Below are 14,295 nucleotides of genomic sequence, written 5' to 3'. Positions count from 1 at the left end.
AGTGTGTGGGTGAGTGAGAGTAAGTGAGAGAGTGGTTGAGTGAAAGTGAGTGGGTGAGAATGAGTGGGTGAGAGTGAGTGAGTGGGTGAAGGGTAAATGGGTAAAGAGTGAGAGTGAGTGAGTGAGTGAGTGAGTGAGTGAGTGAGTGAGTGAGTGAGTGAGTGAGTGAGTGAGTGAGTGAGTGAGTGAGAATGTGTATGTGGGTGACTGAGAGTGAGAGTGAGTGGGTGAGAGTGAGAATGTGGGTGAGTGAGGGTGAGTAAAAGTGAATATGTGAGAGTGAGTGAGAGAGTGAGTGAGTGTGAGTGGGTGAGTTAGTGTGAGTGAGTGGGTGAGAGGGACTGAGTAGGTGAGTGAGTGAAGAGTGAGAGTGAGTGAGTGAAAAGTGAGTGGGTGAAGAGTGAGTGAGTGAAAAGTGAGTGGGTGAAGAGTGAGTGAGTGAATAGTGAGTGGGTGAGGAGTGAGTGAGAGTGTGAGTGGGTGTGAGAGAGTGACTGAGAGTGAGCTAGGGAAGAGTGAGTGAGAGAGTGAGATTGAGTGTTGGTGAATGAGTTTCATCGGTTGCCTGAGCTCTGCATTATTTCCCCGCTGAGTGATGTACGGAAATAGCTCAAAATAGTAAGCCCGTGGTTTCACATGGATAGTTCGATGCCAGCGGAGAATTTATAACTCAAAGGACCTGCTCAATGAGAGATACAGCGTGGAAACAGGCCCCTCAACTCAATTTTCCCACACCAACCAACACGTCCCAGTTACACTTGTCCCACCTGCCTATGTTTGGTCTACATCCCTCTAAACCATCCACATGTGTTTTAAATATTGTTTTATTCCCTGCCTCAACTACCTCCTCTGGCAGGTACACAAAATTGCTGGGGAAACTCAGCGGGTGCAGCAGCATCTATGGAGCGAAGGAAATAGGCGACGTTTCGGGCCGAAACCCTTCTTCAGTCTGAAGAAGGGTTTCGGCCCGAAACGTCGCCTATTTCCTTCGCTCCATAGATGCTGCTGCACCCGCTGAGTTTCCCCAGCAATTTTGTGTACCTTCAATATTCCAGCATATGCAGTTCCCTTTTGAATACCTCCTCTGGCAGCTCGCTCCACACAACCTCTACCCTAGGTGTATCTTTCCCCCCACACCTTAAGCCTATGTCTTCTGGTTCTCGATTTCCTCAACTCTGGGTAAAAGACTCTGTTCATTTATCCAATCTATTCCTCTCATGATTTTATACACTTTCATAAGATCAGCCTCCTGCACTCCATGGAATAAAGTCCTAGCCTGCCCAACCTCTCCCTATAGCTCAGGCCCTCGAGTCCTGGCAACATCTCGTAAATCTTCTCTGCACCCTCTCCTCCAGATTGACCACATCTTTCCTCTAACAGGATTCATATGTTAAGCATAACGGACGGGTACATGGGTAGGAATGGTTTAGGAAGGTTATGGGTGAAACACAGGCAGGTGGGACTAGTGTAGATGGGACATGTTGGTCGGTTTGAGTAAGTTGAACCGAATGACCTGCTTGCATGTTGTGTGACTCTAGGCAGGAGAGATAGTTATCCAGTGTCGACTGAATCCATGAGTGGTTATTCATCCCAACCCCGGGAAAAGTACCTCAAAACACTAACATCAAGCAGTGCGCATACGCAAACAAACACAATATACAGGTCCACCGCCGATTCTGCGGCAACTGGTGGTCCAGACAAAATTACGAGAGTGCTCTTGAAATGCCCCCGGAACTCCCCCCCGAAAATGTGGTACCCAGGCCAGGTGAGGCGGCTGATCTTAACCTCATCGGGACTTCAGTGCCGATCGGCGGGATGAATTTGCCCCCTGCGGCCGGAGCCGGCAGATCCGTTCCAATTGCCAAATTTGCGGGCCGATATCTCAGTCTACCGGTGGCCTAGGTGGACCGTTCCAGTACCATTGAACTCCCTTCGGACACCATGACTCTTTTTGTCTGACAAAAAGGATAATCCAGAAAGGCTCTGGAACCAAGGGTGCCGGACAATCGGTGGTGGACCTGTACATTTGACTGGTTGCATCACGGCCAGGTTCGCAATTCGAAAGCCTAGGAAAGAAGGAGATTATAAAAGGTGGTGGACACTGCCCGGTCCATCACGGGTACTGACCTCCCCACCATCATACAGTCCTGAGAAAACAAGGCCTGTATACCAAAAGGCTCTATTCACCAAAAGGAGAATGTCAAAGGTCAACGAAAAAACGAAGATAGACACAAAAGGCTGGAGGAACTCAGTGGGACTGACAGCATCCCTGGAGAAAAGGGGCAGGTGACATTTTGGGTTTGATAACACTGTCCAGATTAATTTTACTGATTGTATACCTTGTTGTCAACTTCTCCCCTGCCAATAATGAACCATTCTAGTCTGCAGAAGGGTCTCGACCCAAAATGTCACCCAATTCCTTCTCTCCAGAGATGCTGCCTGTCCCTGGGGGTAGGGTGCTGACGTGGATAGAAAATTGGTTGGCAGACAGGAAGCAAAGTGTAGGAGTGAACGGATCCTTTTCAGAATGGCAGGCGGTGGCGAGTGGAGTGCCGCAAGGCTCGGTGTCGAGGCTGCAACTGTTTACCATATATATTAATGATTTGGAAGAGGGAATTAAGAGCAACACTAGCACGTTTGCGGATGACACAAAGCTGGGTGGCAGTGTGAACTGTGAAGAGGATGTTAGGAGATTGCAGGGTGACCTGGACAGGTTGAGTGTGTGGGCAGATGCGTGGCAGATGCAGTATAATATAGATAAATGTGAGGTTATCCACTTTGGTGGCAAAAACAAGGGGGCAGATTATTATCACAATGGGGTTACGTTAGGTAAGGGGGAGGTACAGCGAGACCTGGGTGTCCTTCTACACCGGTCACTGAAAGTTGGCGTGCAGGTACAGCAGGCAGTGAAGAAAGCTAATGGAATGTTGGCCTTCATAACAAGAGGATTTCAGTATAGGAGTAGAGAGGTTCTTCTGCAGTTGTACAGGGCTCTGGTATGACCACATCTAGAATATTGTGTACTGTTTTGGTCTCCTAATTTGATAAAGGACATCCTTGTGATTGAGGCAGTGCAGCGTAGGTTCACGAGATTGATCCCTGGGATGGCAGGGCTGTCATATGAGGAAAGATTGAAAAGACTTGGCTTGTATTCACTGGAGTTTAGAAGGATGAGGGGTGGGATCTTATAGAAACATATAAAATTATAAAAGGACTGGTCAAGCTAGATGCAGGAAAAATGTTCCCAATGTTGGGCGAGTCCAGAACCAGGGGCCACAGTCTTAGAATTTTTCACCCAGAGAGTTGTGAATTTGTGGAATTCCCTGCCACTGAAGGCAGTGGAGGCCAAATCACTGGATGGATTTAAGAGAGAGTTAGATAGAGCTCTAGGGGCTAGTGGAATCAAGGGATATGGGGAGAAGGCGGGCACGGGTTATTGATTGAGGACGATCAGCCATGATCACAATAAATGGTGGTGCTGGCTTGAAGGGCCAAATGGCCTCCTCCTGCACCTATTTTCTTTGTCTATGTCTATGTCCCGTTGAGTTACTCCAGCATTTTGTGTCTACCTTCGAATGAACCAATCTTAACAGTTTATAGCTCTTAACAGCAGAGGTGCAGTTTATAGGGCAAGAGGGAGCAGCTGTTTGTGTCAGATACCTGCTGATTTCTCCCAGCAGTTTCTATTGTATTATACTGGTATCGGATCCAGGGTAAGGCGAGAGAATGACAGTCAGAGCAGTGTACTGTTCTGGATGTCAGATGTGGGAGGTCATGGTGGTGGATGGCCCTCCAGACGTCCACATCTGCACCAGGTGCAGAGAGATGGGGCTCCTAAGGGACCGTATTAGGTTCCTGGAGCAGCAGCTCGATGACCTCTGTCTGGTCAGGGAGAGTGACGAGGTCATAGAGGGGAGTTATAGGGAGGTGGTCACTCCAAAACCACAGGAGAGAGACATGTGGGTCACGCTAAGGAAGGGCAAGGGGCAGAGGCAGGAACGAGGGAGTACTCCAATGTCGGTACACCTTGCAAATAAGTACTCCTGTTTGAGTACGGATGAGGATGACAGCCTACCCGGCGGTAGCAACAGCGGACGGGCCTCCAGCACAGAGACCGGCCCTGTTGCTCCGAAAGGTAGGGAAAAAAAGAAGAGGGCAATAGTAATTGGGGACTCTATTGTTAGGGGGTCGGATAGGCGTTTCTGTGGACGCAGTCAGGAGACCAGGATGGTGGTCTGCCTCCCTGGTGCCAAGGTCTCGGACGTGTCTCAACGCATCCAAGATATCCTGAAATCAGAGGGAGAGGAGCCTGAGGTCGTGGTACATATTGGTACAAATGACATAGGTAAAAAAAGTGAAGAGGTCTTGAAGGGAGGATTTAGGGTGTTGGGAGGAGAGTTAAGGAAAAGGACCAAAAAGGTAACAATCTCAGGATTACTGCCTGTACCACGCGACAGTGAGAGTAGGAATGGAGCGAGGTGGAGGATAAATGCGTGGCTGAAAGACTGGTGCAGAGGGCAGGGATTCATGTTTCTGGATCATTGGGACTTCTTTTGGGGAAGGTGGGACCTGTACAGAAAGGATGGGTTGCACTTGAACCCGAGGGGGACCAACATCCTGGCGGGGAAATTTGCAAAGGTCACTGGGGAGACTTTAAACTAGAATGGTTGGGGCGAGGGACTCAAATAGAGAAAGCTAGTAGACAGAATGGGAGGCAGGAAGCAGAAAAGAGAAGCACTCGGACACAAGAGAAAGAAAAAAAAGGAAATAAACAGAGAAGAAGAGACGGGGGGTTTCTTAAATGTGCATATTTTAATGCTAGGAGCATTGTAAGAAAGGTGGATGAGCTTAGAGTCTGGATAGACACCTGGAAGTATGATGTTGTGGCGATCAGTGAAACATGGTTGCAGGAGGGCTGTGATTGGAAACTAAATATTCCAGGATTTCGTTGCTTCAGGTGTGATAGAATTGGAGGGGCAAGAAGTGGTGGTGTTGCATTGCTAGTCAGGGAAGATATTACAGCAGTGCTTTGGCAGGATAGATTGGAGGGCTCATCTAGGGAGGCTATTTGGGTGGAACTGAGAAGTGGGAAAGGTGTAGCAACACTTATAGGGGTGTATTATAGACCGCCAAATGGGGAACGACAATTGGAAGAGCAAATATGTAAGGAGATAGCAGATATTAGTAGTAAGCACAAGGTAGTGATTGTGGGAGATTTCAACTTTCCACACATAGACTGGGAAACACATTCTGTAAATGGGCTGGATGGTTTGGAGTTTGTAAAATGTGTGCAGGATAGTTTTTTGCAGCAATACATAGAGGTACCTACTAGAGGAGGGGCAGTGCTGGACCTCCTGTTAGGAAATGAGACGGGACAGGTGGCGGAGGTATGCGTTGGGGAGCACTTTGGGTCCAGTGATCACAATACCATTAGTTTCAATATAATTATGGAGAAGATCAGAACTGGACCTAGGGTTGAGATTTTTGATTGGAGAAAGGCTAACTTTGATGAGATGCGAGATGATTTAAAAGGAGTGGACTGGGACATTTTGTTTTATGGGAAAGATGTAGAAGAGAAATGGTGGACATTTAAAGGGGAAATTTTAAGAGTACAGAATCTTTATGTTCCTGTTCGGTTGAAAGGAAACAGTAAAAATTGGAAAGAGCCCTGGTTTTCAAGGGAAATTGGACATCTTGTTCGGAAAAAGAGGGAGATCTACAATAATTATAGGCAGCATGAAGTAAATGAGGTGCTTGTGGAGTATAAGGAATGTAAAAAGAATCTTAAGAAATAAATTAGAAAAGCTAAAAGAAGATATGAGGTTGCTTTGGCAAGTAAGGTGAAAGTAAATCCAAAGGGTTTCTACAGCTATATTAATAGCAAAAGGATAACGAGGGATAAAATTGGTCCATTGGCGAAACAGAGTGGGCAGCTATCTGCAGAGCCAAAAGAGATGGGGGAGATATTGAACAATTTCTTTTCTTCGGTATTCACCAAGGAGAAGGATATTGAATTATGTGAGGTAAGGGAAACGAGTAGAGTAGTTATGGATACTATGAGTTTCAAAGTAAAAGAAGTACTGACACTTTTGAAAAATATAAAAGTGGATAAGTCTCCAGGTCCTGACAGGATATTCCCTAGGACATTGAGGGAAGTTAGTGTAGAAATAGCCGGGGCTATGACACAAATATTTCAAATGTCATTAGAAACGGGAATAGTCCCCGAGGATTGGCGTACTGCGCATGTTGTTCCATTGTATAAAAAGGGTTCTAAGAGTAAACCTAGCAATTATAGACCTGTTAGTTTGACTTCAGTGGTGGGCAAATTAATGGAAAAGATACTTAGAGATAATATATATAAGCATCTGGATAAACAGGGTCTGATTAGGAACAGTCAACATGGATTTGTGCCTGGAAGGTCATGTTTGACTAATCTTCTTGAATTTTTTGAAGAGGTTACTAGGGAAATTGACGAGGGTAAAGCAGTGGATGTTGTCTATATGGACTTTAGTAAGGCCTTTGACAAGGTTCCTCATGGAAGGTTGGTTAAGAAGGTTAAACTGTTGGGTATAAATGCAGGAATAGCAAGATGGATTCAGCAGTGGCTGAATGGGAGAAGCCAGAGGGTAATGGTGGATGGCTGTTTGTCGGGTTGGAGGCAGGTGACTAGTGGGGTGCCTCAGGGATGTGTGTTGGGTCCTTTGTTGTTTGTCATGTACATCAATGATCTGGATGAAGGGGTGGTAAATTGGATTAGTAAGTATGCAGATGATACCAAGATAGGGGGTGTTGTGGATAATGAAGAGGATTTCCAAAGTCTACAGAGTGATTTAGGCCATTTGGAAAAATGGGCTGAAAGATGGCAGATGGAGTTTAATGCTGATAAATGTGAGGTGTTACACCTTGGCAGGACAAATCAAAATAGGACGTACATGATAAATGGTAGGGAATTGAAGAATACAGTTGAACAGAGGGATCTGGGAATAACCGTGCATAGTTCCTTGAAGGTGGAATCTCATATAGATAGGGTGGTAAAGAAAGCTTTTGGTATGCTAGCCTTTATAAATCAGAGCATTGAGTATAGAAGTTGGGATGTAATGTTAAAATTGTACAAGGCATTGGTGAGACCAAATCTGGAGTATGGTGTACAATTTTGGTCGCCCAATTATAGGAAGGATGTCAACAAAATAGAGAGAGTACAGAGGAGATTTACTAGAATGTTGCCTGGGTTTCAACAACTAAGTTACAGAGATAGGTTGAATAAGTTAGGTCTTTATTCTCTGGAGCGCAGAAGGTTAAGGGGGGACTTGATAGAGGTCTTTAAAATGATGAGAGGGATAGACAGAGTTGATGTGATCAAGCTTTTCCCTTTGAGAATAGGGAAGATTCAAACAAGAGGACATGACTTCAGAATTAAGGGACAGAAGTTTAGGGGTAACATGAAGGGGAACTTCTTTACTCAGAGAGTGGTAGCGGTGTGGAATGAGCTTCCAGTGGAAGTGGTGGCGCCAGGTTCGTTGGTATCATTTAAGAATAAATTGGATAGGCATATGGATGAGAAGGGAATGGAGGGTTATGGTATGAGTGCAGGCAGGTGGGACTAAGGGTAATAAATTGTTCGGCGCGGACTTGTAGGGCCGAGATGGCCTGTTTCCGTGCTGTAATTGTTATATGGTTATATTGTTATATGGTTAATTTCCTTGATCATCATCTGCTTTCAAATGTCTTCCATGTCTCTCATTTCCCTCACCCCTGACTTTCAGTCTGGAGAAGGGTCTCGACCCAAAACGTTCCCCATTCCTTTTCTCCAGAGATTCTGCCTGACCGACTGAGTTACTCCAGCTTTGTGTGTCTACCTTCTGTTCAAACCAGCATCTGCAGTTCTGCTCCTTCTTACACATCAATGAAAAACCGCGCTCTCTGGGTTAACCAGATGCAGTGTTATTTTATTCTACTCACAGACTGAAATGCTTCACCACGCTCTTCCTGGGTTTTGCAGATGTCAGACTTTTATCGATGCGTGGTTCTATTTCAAGCGATAAGTTGTAGCTACAGAATGGCAAACAAATTAATGCAGTTATTCTGCCAAATTCAAAGCTTGCACCAAAGATCATTTGGTCGGGAGGCATTTATATCTCTGGCAAGAGAACATGGCTCATTACAGGGTGGCTCGGTGGCGCAGCGATAGAGTTTCTGCCTCACAGTGCCAGGGACCCGGATTCGATCCTGACTACCGGTGCTGTCTGTACAGAGTCTGTGCGTTGCCCCTGTGACCTGCGTGAATTTTCTCTGACATCTTTGGTTCCCTCCCACACTCCAAAGACATACAGGTGTGTAGGTTAATTGGCTTGGTATGAATGTAAAAATTGTCCCACGTGTATGTTGGGTTGTGTTAATGTGCGGGAATCGCTGGTCGATGTGGATGCAGTGGGCCAAAGTGCCTGTTTCCGTGCTGTATCTCTAAACTAAACATATTTCATTTATTATGCAATCTATGGTACAGCGTTTACGACCCATTGTGCTGCTGCTAGAAATAATTTTATTGTTCCATTTTAGGTACATATGGTCACTCTCGACTCTTGTGCTGATTTACAATGCCAGTTTAGAGATACAGCGTGGAAACAGGCACTTTGGCCTAAGTGCCAAAGATTATATGTTCTTCCAAAGCTTCTTACCTTTCAGCATCAGTAAAATGCTGTTGCCTGCGGAACCACTGGAGAAAACTTTTGACGGGGCAGTATACGTTACAGGAAGACTGCAACAGCTTAATTTGGGCTAAAACCTCAAACTCCTGCCAAAGGACAACAAAGATTAAATCTTCCTCTCTTCCACAAACAAAGTAAAATATCATTGCCTCCTGTGATGTGGATGGAACTTTCAAGAGGAGCCAAAAACTATAAACACCATCAGTTGCTGTCAACTCACTGCATTTGGTTCTGCAAATATAGTAAATGTGGACTGATGTACTGATGCTCACATTTGGAGCAGTGTGTAGAAAGTCAGAAGAAAAGTCTAGACCCGAAACGTCACCCATTCCTTCTATCCAGAGATGCTGCCTGTCCTGATGAGTTTCTCCAGTATTTTGTGTCTATTTTCAAGGAACTGCAGATGCCGGTTTACGCTGAAGATAGACACAAAATGCTGGAGTAACTCAGCGAGACAGGCAGCATCTCTGGAGAGAAGGAAAAGGTGACGTTCGGGTCGAGACCCTTCTTCAGACCAGATCTCCCGTCAGAGAGGAGAAGAACGTTCTCAAAGTCGGGGTACCTTGAGGAGATTTCGCAATGGAGCTGACAAAATATGTTGGGAGCAACTGCGGATGCTGGAGAATAAGACACAAAATGCTGGAGTAACTCAGCAGGACAGGCAGCATCACATGAAAGAAGGAATGGGTGAAGTTACAGGTCGAATCACTTCTTCAGACTCAGTGTTTTGCAGCACCGTGTTCAGTTTTTGTCACTCTGCTATAGCAAGGATGTTAATAGACAATAGGTGCAAGAATAGGCCATTGGGCCCTTCGAGCCAGCACCGCCATTCACTGTGTTCATGGTTGATCATCCACAATCAGTATCCCGTTCCTGCCTTCTCCCCATATCCCTTGACTCCGCTATCTTTAAGAGTTCTATCTAACTCTCTTTTGAAAGCATCCAGAGAATTGGCCTTCACTGCCTTCTGAGGCAGAGAATTTCAGATTCACAACATTCTGGGTGAAGAAATTTTTCTTAATCTCCATTCTAAATGGCCTACCCCTTATTCTTAATCTGTGGCCCCTGGTTCTGGACTCTCCCAACATCAGGAACATGGCGTTATGCTGGAAAAGGTACAGAGAAGATTTACGGGGATGTTGCCGGGACTTGAGGCGCTGAGCTATAGAGCGACTCACTTTATTCTGTGGAGTGCAGGAGGATGAGAGGTGATCTTATCGAGGTATATAAAATCGAGAGGGGAATAGATAGGGTGAATGCACAGAGTCATTTAACCATGATAGGGGAAATCAACTACTAGTGTTAAGGTGAGAGGGACAATATTGAAGGCGAACCCGAGGGGTAGATTTTTCCACTCAGATACAATGAATGAGCTGCCAGGGGAGGTTGTTAAGGCAGTTGGCTTGGACAGCTACATGGATAGGGTAGGTTAAGGGGGTATGGGCTAAACCTGGGCAGGTGAGACTAGTGTAGATGGCACATTGGTCAGCATGGGTGAGTTGGGCCAAGTTAAAGCCATAGGATAAGCAGGGGAATAAAGAACTAAAGGGCATAGGTTTAAGGTGAAAATTAAAAGATTTAGCAGGAACAGGTGGGTATATGGAATGAGCTGCCTGGGGAAATAGTTGAGGCTGGTACAACAACATTTTATAGACACTTGGACAGTACTTGGATAGGAAAGGTTGAGAGGAATATAGGCCAAATGGGACTAGTGTGGATGGGGCATCCTGGTCAGCATGGATGACTTGGGCAGAAGGGCTTGTTACAATGCTGAACTCAATGAAGCCTATACTCAGGAATCCATTCAAGAACACTTTGTACAGCATCCTCTCACAAGCTTAGTCATATACCATAGAATGACCCCAACATTTACTCCTCTATGACATACTAGACTAAGTGGGACCCATTGGGTCCCAGCATCACATGGGAGGGCTGGTCCCCCAACGCAATATTCCACATCTCCACCAATTCCAATATTGCTAGCCAGTGGGGGGGTTTCTGGAGCGCTAGTATAACCATATACCAATTACAGCACGGAAACAGGCCATCTCGACCCTTCTAACTGAACACGTATTCTCCCCTAGTCCCATATACCTGCGCTCAGACCATAACCCTCCATTCCTTTCCTGTCCATATAACTATTAAATTTATTTTTAAATGATAAAAACGAACCTGCCTCCACCACCTTCACTGGAAGCTCATTCCACACAGCCACCACTCTCTGAGTAAAGAAGTTCCCCCTCATGTTACCCCTAAACCTCTGTCCCTTAATTCTCGTCGTGTCCCCTTGTTTGAATCTTCCCTACTCTCAGTGTGAAAAGCGAATCCACATCAACTCTGTCTATCCCTCTCATCATTTTAAAGACCTCTATCAAGTCCCCCCTTAACCTTCTGCGCTCCAAAGAATAAAGCCCTAACTTGTTCAACCTTTCTCTGTAACTTAGTTGCTGAAACCCAGGCAACATTCTAGTAAATCTCCTCTGTACTCTCTCTATTTTGTTGACATCCTTCCTATAATTAGGCGACCAAAATTGTACACCATACTCCAGAATTGGCCTCACCAATGCCTTGTACAATTTTAACATTACATCACAACTTCTATACTCAATGCTCTGATTTATAAAGGCCAGCACACCAAAAGCTTTCTTTACCACCCTATGTACATGAGATTCCACTTTCAGGGAACTGTGCAGTTATTCCCAGATCCCTCTGTTCACCTGCATTCTTCAATTCCCTACCATTTACCATGTACTTCCTATTTTGATTTGTCCTGCCAAGATGTAGCACCTCACACTTATCAGCATTAAACTCCATCTGCCATCTTTCAGTCCACTCTTCCAACTGGCATAAATCTCTCTGTAGACTTTGAAAATCTACTTCATTATCCACAACCCCACCTATCTTAGTATCATCTGCATACTTACTAATCCAATTTACCACACCATCATCCAGATCATTGATGTACATGACAAACAACAGTGGACCCAACACAGATCCCTGTGGCACCCCACTAGTCACTGGCCTCCAACCCGACAAACAACCATCCACCATTACTCTCTGGCATCTCCCATTCAGCCACTGTTGAATCCATCTTGCTACTCCACCATTAATACCCAATAATTGAACCTTCTTAACCAACCTTCCATGAGGAACCTTGTCAAAGGCCTTACTGAAGTCCATATAGACAACATCCACTGCTTTACCCTCATCAATTTCCCGAGTAACCTCTTCAAAAAATTCAAGAAGATTAGTCAAACATGACGTTCCAGGCACAAATCCATGTTGACTGTTCATAATCAGACCCTGTTTATCCAGATGCTTATATATATTATCTCTAAGTATCCTTTCCATAAATTTGCCCACCACTGACGTCAAACTAACAGGTCTATAATTGCTAGGCTTACTCTTAGAACCCTTTTTAAACAATGGAACAACATGCGCCGTATGCCAATCGTCCGGCACTATTCCCGTTTCTAATGACATTTGAAATATTTCTGTCATAGCCCCTGCTATTTCTACACTAACTTCCCTCAATGTCCTAGGGAATATCCTGTCCGGACCTGGAGACTTATCCACTTTTATATTTCTCAAAAGTGTCAGTACTTCCTCTTCTTTGAATCTCATAATTTCCATAGCTACTCTACTTGTTTCCCTTACCTCACATAATTCAATATCCTTCTCCTTGGTGAATACCGAAGAAAATAAATTGTTCATTATCTCCCCCATCTCTTTTGGCTCTGCAGATAGCTGTCCACTCTGACTCTCTAATAGACCAATTTTATCCCTTGTTATCCTTTTGCTATTAATATAGCTGTAGAAACCCTTTGGATTTACTTTCACCTTACTTGCCAAAGCAACCTCAGATCTTTTTTAGGTTTTCTAATTTATTTCTTAAGATTCTTTTTACATTCTTTATACTCCTCAAGCACCTCATTTACTCCATGCTGCCTATAATTATTGTAGATCTCTCTCTTTTTCCGAACCGTGTCCAATTTCCCTTGAAAACCATGGCTCTTTCCAATTTTTACTATTTCCTTTCAACCGAACAGGAACATAAAGATTCTGTACTCTTAAAATTTCACCTTTAAATGTCCTCCATTTCTCTTCCACATCTTTCCCATAAAAGAAACTGTCCCAATTTACTCCTTTTAAATCCTTTCGCATCTCCTCAAAGTTAGCCTTTCTCCAATCAAAAATCTCAACCCTAGGTCCAGTTCTGACCCTCTCCATAATTATATTGAAACTAATGGTATTGTGATCACTGGTCCCGAACTGTTCCCCAACGCATACCTCTGCCACCTGACCCGTCTCATTTCCTAACAGGAGGTCCATCACCGCCCCTTCTCTAGTAGGTACTTCTATGTATTGCTGCAAAAAACTATCCTGCACACATTTTACAAACTCCAACCCATCCAGCCCATTTACAGAATGTGTTTCCCAGTCTATATGTGGAAAATTGAAATCTCCCACAATCACTACCTTGTGCTTACTACTAATATCTGCAATCTCCTTACATATTTGCTCTTCCAATTCTCACTCCCCATTTGGCGGTCTATAATACACCCCTATAAGTGTTGCTACCCCTTTCCCATTTCTCAGTTCCACCCAAATAGCCTCCCTAGACGAGCCCTCTAATCTATCCTGCCAAAGCACTGCTGTAATATCTTCCCTGATAAGCAATGCAACACCTCCACCTCTTGCCCCTCCAATTCTATCACACCTGAAGCAACGAAATCCTGGAATATTTAGTTTCCAATCACAGCCCTCCTGCAACCATGTTTCGCTGATCGCCACAACATCATACTTCCAGGTGTCAATCCAGGCTCTAAGTTCATCCACCTTTCTTACAATGCTCCTAGCATTAAAATATACACATTTAAGAAACCCACCCTCTCTTATTCTCTGTTTATTGTCTTTTTCTTCTCTCTCCCCTACATTTTGGGTCAGAGTGCTACCATTCTCTGCCTCCTCCCTCACACACTGACTGCTAGCTTTCCAAATTTGAGTCCCCCCAACCCTACTAGTTTAAAGTCTCCCCAGTAGCCTTTGCAAATCTCCCCACCAGGATATTGGTACCCCTCGAGTTCAAGTGCAACCCGTCCTTTCTGTACAGGTCGCACCTTCCCCAAAAGAGGTCCCAATGATCCAGAAACTTGAGTCCATACCCACTGCACCAGTCCCTCATCCACTCATTTATCCTCCACCTCGCTCCATTCCTACTCTCACTGTCGCGTGGCACAGGCAGTAATCCTGCGATTGTTACCTTTGCAGTCCTTCTCCTTAACTCTCTACCTAACTCCCTAAATTCTTCTTTCAGGACCTCTTCTCTTTTTTTACTTATGTCGTTGGTACCTATATGTGTGTTGTGGGTCAAAGGGACTGGCTTCCAGAGGGCTAGTATGGACATTGTGGGCTGAATGGATTCTTGGGCTGGCAGCTCAGTCACTCTGGCCGGGCAGCTCAGTCACTCAGACTGTTGTGCACTGAAGGAACTGGTTTCCAGAGAGCTAGTATGGACATTGTGGACTGAATGGATTTTTGGAGTTGCAGTTCACTAAGTCATGGGTGGTGGGCTGGCACTTCAGTCACT

Source organism: Amblyraja radiata, chromosome 33, assembly GCF_010909765.2.
Source record: "Amblyraja radiata isolate CabotCenter1 chromosome 33, sAmbRad1.1.pri, whole genome shotgun sequence".
Taxonomy (NCBI): domain Eukaryota; kingdom Metazoa; phylum Chordata; class Chondrichthyes; order Rajiformes; family Rajidae; genus Amblyraja; species Amblyraja radiata.
Note: the sequence above shows the minus strand (reverse complement) of the source record.